A 6,296-nucleotide genomic window follows, 5' to 3' on the forward strand; every position below is an offset into this window, starting at 1 on the left:
GTTGCAGCCGTCATTGTTATTTGGCAGGCCTGGGCTGGATTTGAACCTGCCACCTTAGGTGTATGTGGCTGGCACCTTAGCCACTTGAGCCACAGGTGCCGAGCCTACCTTAGCAATTTTTAAGGCAAAAATTAAAATGCTGAGATTTAGCCAAATGGGAAAACATTTACCAAAAAAAACAACTAGAGGTTGATACAGAGCTAGAAGTCCTTTCAGAGTGTAACACTCACTCTGATATAGGATTCTATGAAGTACCTATGTCAAACTTTCTCAATTCTGCATCCTAAAGAAAATACTGACCAGGCAAGGTAGCTCACACCTGTAATACTAGCACTCTGGGTGGCCAAAACAGGCAGACTGCTTGAGCTCAAGACCGGCCTGAGGAAGAGAAAGACCCTATCTCTACTAAAAATAAAAAAAATTAGGTAGGCACTGCGGCAGGTAACTTGGAAAGCTGAGGCAAGAGGACTTAAAGCCCAAGAGTTTGAGGTTGCTATAAGCTCTGATGACGCCATGGTGTTCAACCTAGGGTGACAGAGTAAGACTCTATCAAGAAGAGAAAGGGAGGGGAGGGGAGGGGAAGAGAGGAGAGGAAAGAAAAGGAGAAAGAAAGGGAAAGGGAAAGGGAAAGGGAAAGGAAAGGAAAGGAAAGGAAAGAAAAGAAGAAAGAAAGAAAGGGAAAGGAAAGGAAAGGAAAGGAAAGAAGGAAAAGAAAGAAAGAAAAGAAAAGACCACAGGTTCATTTATCTAGATTTAATATTTAATATCATACTGCAAGGGTTTTTCTAAAACTGAATTCTCCAATCATGCAAAGGATAAAAAGAATTCTTCCTAGCATCTAACCAATATATGAAGTATCCTGATCAATCATAATGAGGACAAATCAGAAAAAAAAAAGGATTATATTCTAAAAACATCTACTCAAAGTAAATATCCCATGTTTTTGGAGTTCAAAGGCTTTAAGGAGTGCTCTGTGTGAGTGCTCTGGCCAGAACATATAAAATGGTATATTGATGCTTTTTAACATTTTGTCTAGATTCATTTGCTAATATCTACTGTGATGAAACAATTACATAGGATTTGCATTAATACTTTTTTTCATCCAAAGCAATCTACAAAATCAATACAATCCCTATCAAATCCCAATGGCATTTTTTGGACAAATGATAAGACCCATCCTAAAACTTTATATGGAATCACAAGAGACCCTGAATCTCTGAATAACCAAAACAATGTTGAAAAAGAATAAAGTCAAAGGACTAATACTTCCTCATTTCAAAACTTACTGCAAAGCTATAGTAATCAAAAGAGCCTGGGGCTGGGCATGGTAGTTCATACCTATAATCTTAGCACTTTGGGAGGTTGAGGCAGGAGAATCACTTGAGCTCAGGAGTTTCAGACCAGCCTGAACAAGAGACCCCCTCTCTACAAAAAACAGAAAAATGAGCCAGGCATGGTGGCACACACCTATAGTCCCAGGTTCTCAGGAGGGTGAGGCAGAAGGACTGCGCAAGCCCAGGAGTTGGAGGTTGCAGCAAGCTATGATGATGCCACTACACTCTAGCTCAGGCAACAGAGTAAGACTCTGTCTCTTAAAAAAAGAGAAAAAAAAAACCCAAACAAACACAAAATGGTATGTTACTGACATCAGGGCAGGCATATAGATTAACGAAATAGATCAGAGAGCCTGGAAATAAACTCTCCTATATATGGTCAATTGATTTTTTAAAAAGGTGCCAAGACTATTTAATGGGAAAATAATGCTCTTCAACAACTGGTGCTAGAAAAATTCAGTATCCACATGCAAAAACATAAAATTGAACCTCTACCTTATACCATATGTAAAAATAACTTCAAAATGGATCAAAGACATAAATTTAAAAGCTTAAACTATATTCTTAAATTGGATTTGGCAACAATTTTTTAGATATGACACCACAAGCATAGACAACAAGCAAAAAAACCAGATAAATTGGGTTTCATCAAAATTAAAAACTTTTGCCCATGCAAGGGTATTATGAATATTATGAAAAGGCAATGCATAGAATGGGAGCAAACATTTGTAGATTATGCATCTGCCAAGGGATTAATATCCGGAACATATGAAGAATCCCTACAATTAAACAACAAATACAATTTTTTAAATGTGCAAAGAATTTTCATAGATATTTCTCCAAAGAAGATATGCAAATAGAAAATAAGCACATGGAAAGATGCTTAACAACAATAATCACTGAGAAATGCAAATCAAAACCACAAAGAGCTACCACTTTACACCCATTAGAATGGCTTTTATGAAAAAATACAAATAAAAAATTAGAAAATCAGTGCTGGCTACAATGTAAAGAAATTGGAACACTTTGCCCATTGCTGGTAGGAATATAAAATGGTATAGCTGCTACAGATGACACTATCGCAGTTCCTAAAAATTAAAAAAAGAATTACCTTATAATCCAGCAATTCCACTTCTGGGTTTATACCCAGAAGATTTAAAGAGTCTCAAAGAGAAATATGCACACCTATGTTCATAATAGCAGTATTCACAATAGCTCAAAGGTGAAAGCAATTCAAGTGTGCCCATCGATAGATGAACAGATAAAATACAGTTTGTATCCACCTCTAATCCCAACAGTCTGAGAGGCTGAGTCAGGTGGATTGCTTGAGCTGAGGAGTTCAAGACTAGCCTGAGCAAGAGTAAGACTCAATCTCTACAAATAGCTGGGCATTGTGGCAGGCGCCTGTAGTCCCAGTTACTTGGGAAGCTAAGGCAAGAGGATCACTTGAGCCCAGGAGTTTGAGACTGCTGTGAGCTATGATACCAGAGCATTCTACCCAGGGCTACAAAAATGAGACTCTGTCTCGAATAAAAATATATATATATACAGTTTATATATGTATACACACACACACACACCGGCGATTTTTTGCTTTAAAGGATGAAATTCTGACTCACGCTATAATTGGATGAACTTTTTTTTTTTTTTTAGAGACAGAGTCTCACTTTATTGCCCTTGGTAGAGTGCTGTAGCATCACAGCTCATAGCAACCTCCAACTCCTGGGCTTAGGCGATTCTCTTGCCTCAGCCTCCCGAGTAGCTAGCTGGGACTACAGGTACTCGCCACAACGCCCAGCTATTTTTTTGTTGCAGTTTGGCCAGGGCCAAGTTTGAACCTACCACCCTCGGTATATGGGGCCAGCACCCTAACTCACTGAGCCACAGGCACCACCCAGGATGAATCTTGAAGACATTATGCTAAGTGAATAAATCCAATAAAGAAGGACAAATACTGAATGATTCCAATTGTAAGAGGTATTTAGAGTAGTCAAATTTATAGACAGTAGAATGGTAGTTGCTAGGAGAAGGGAGAATGAGGGATTTGATGGGAAAACAGTTTCACTTTGGGAAGATGAAAAAATTCTGGAAATGGCTTATGGAGACAGCCGCACAAAAATGTGAATGTACTTAATGCCAATGAACTGAACACTTAAAAGTGGTTAAAATGGTAAATTTTATGTTACATATATTCTAGCACAATTTAAAAACAAAAACAAAAAAATGGTTAAAATGGTAGATTTTTATGTTATGGATATTTTACCACAATCTTAAAAGAAACCTTGTTCTCTCAATCTAACTTGTCTTCATTACAAACTTTTAAACACATCAAACTTACCTTGGCAACTTAATAAACTATTCTGTTCAATTCTTTGGTTCTAAGGGCTAATCCCTAAGAATCTGTCTTTCCCTTTTCAAAACCGCATACTAATAATACAGGTGAATCAAATCTCTAGGACAAAGTGGTATACCTATATTTTTTAAAACAGGCTTTCTACTACTGGAAAGTATCTATTTAGTAAGGGGGAAATTGTGAGAAGAGTATTTAGTGGAAGAAGACAGAAATGTGCTCTTTGACAAATAGTTGCTAAATTTCAGGCTAACAAAAAAAATAACCTTATATACAATTTTACTTTCTTCCTGGATCAGGTAAATTTGGCAGGAAGAAAAGCAAACCAGTCAATAAGGCAACTTAACTTCATTTACAGGAACCATGTACTGTCAATAACTACAAATAGAATAGCAAATATCTTAATTTTTACAAAAATAAATAGGGTATAACAGTATTACAAAACAAATACTCCCTATATTGGCAAAAGGGCAACGTTAGATATATGCCTTTATATATCAGTGGTTTTAATTATTTCTTCATCTTTTTTAAATAAATAATGAAAGGCCCAAACTTTCCAAGTAAGGACATTATAAAATTTCCTTAGAATGGTCCTCCTATACTCAATGCTATACCACCTTCTTATAGTGGTCTACATTAAATAATATAAAACTTTGCCAAAAAGTTAACTATCGATATGCTAGTTTGAGAGAGACATTTCTTTAGCAACTAATTAAATTCATTGGTACAATGCATCCGAAGAGAGATACTGAGCAGGACAATCTAGCAGGTAAGATAATTAGAATGAGAGTCCAATGATCTATTATCTACTCCTGAGTGCTACACATTAACAAGTCATTTAGTTCAGTTCTCAGACTTCTGAGGTTTTATGTACCCAGGGTCTTGACATGAAGTTTAAGATTTGATATTTTGTCAAATATATTGTTAAAATCATTTTATAAAAGCAGGTAGGCCTTAATCTCAAAATATAAAAAAGTGTGGCCAAGTGCAGTGGCTCACACATTTGTAATCCTAGCACTGTAGGAGGTAGAAATGAGAGGATTGCTTGAACTCAGGAGTTCAAGACCAGACTGAGAAAGAGTGAAACCTCATTTATACAAGAAATAGAAAAATTTGCCAGGCATGATGGTGGATGCCTGTAGTCCCAGGTACTCAAGAGGCTGAGGGAGGAGGATGGTTTGAGCCCTGGTTTGAGGTTGCTATGAGCTAGGCTGAAGCCACAGCACTCTAGTCAGGGCAACAAAGTAGGACCCTATTCTCAAAAAAACAAAAAAACAGTATATGTGTATATATGTGCATGTGTGTGTGTATACGTATGTGTACATATATGTATATACACCTATCTGTGTACATATTATGTATACACACACACATAAAAATAGCTTCATGAGAAATTCACTATATTATCCTTATTTTCCTCATTTCACTTCACTTTAGATTCATGAAAATTTCAACAGGGACTAAAAAATGATTTATGAGAGAAACAGCATTTGGTAACCAAAAATACTGCCTATTTTTTTTTTTTTTTTTGTAGTTTTTGGCTGGGGCTGGGTTTGAACCCTCCACCTCCAGTATATGGGGCCGGCGCCCTACTCCTTGAGCCACAGGCACCGCCCTGCCTATTTCTTAATATGAAGAAGCAACATGGTAGCATGGGCTCTGGATTCAGTATTAGATTCAAAACCTAGCTTTACCACTCACTATTTGTGTAATATTTTAACCATTTTCTTGTTTTTGTATTTATTATTTAATTTCTCTGAGCCTACATTTATTCAGCTATTAAAATGTAGATAATAATACCTACCTCAAAGGGGTGTTGAAACGATTAAATAAAATAACGAAAGTATCTAGTACGGTACTGGCATACAATAAGCATTCAATAAATGGTAGCAGTTACCTAAATTGAGATGAGACAGGATTATCAACAAGATTCTATGGCTCTATAGATAAGCAACAAGAAAGGGGAATTTGATCAATAAACTCCCAGAAGACAGATATATTGAAATAGTTCATTTGTAGTGGGTAAAAAAAAAAAGTTATTTTATTTTTTACAACTTTGGTTCTAAAAGCAGGTAAATGTGGGGGGAAAAGTAGTAGACCTGTCATATCTTTTTACTTGAAACTCAAAACTCATACTTTTTAAAAACTGCTTTGCTTTTCTTTAAAGCAATATATTTTATTTATCTTATCTGTCATCAAATCAGAAGACTAGAATTGATTTTGGGGTCATCTAATCTATCATCACTCTACTAACAAGCTCAGAAGGGCATGTGCTTCTGAGAACATGAAACTCATCTCCATGCTTCATTCATAACATGCTTTATCACTTTAATTTCTTTAAAAGCCTAAATCCCTCTCAAATTTACCATTTAAAAACTCACATGAATAATATGTGACTTTTGTGTAACAACAGGGAAAATAAATATATATATAGCTATATTTTCATAAAGAAATTCTGAAAGGATATATGATATTAAAAGTATAGAAGCCAAGGCACTAGAGAGAAGGGGTGAGATCAAGATTTTTTTTTTGAAACAGAGCCTCAAGCTGTTGCTCCAGGTAGAGTGCCATCATTTCACAGCTCACAGCAACCTCCAACTCCTGGGCTGAAG

The 6,296-nt window shown here is 36.2% G+C and overlaps 1 protein-coding gene across 14 annotated transcripts in view; it reads right to left on the reverse strand.

Annotated features, from left to right (window-relative positions):
* LOC100954037 (ankyrin repeat and KH domain-containing protein 1) overlaps nucleotides 1-6,296 on the reverse strand; it is a 172,935-nt gene that overhangs the window by 160,204 nt on the left and 6,435 nt on the right. The gene's annotated exons all lie outside the window — the stretch shown is intronic.

This window comes from Otolemur garnettii, unplaced genomic scaffold, assembly GCF_000181295.1.
Source record: "Otolemur garnettii isolate 467f Iridium unplaced genomic scaffold, OtoGar3 scaffold00003, whole genome shotgun sequence".
NCBI lineage: Eukaryota > Metazoa > Chordata > Mammalia > Primates > Galagidae > Otolemur > Otolemur garnettii.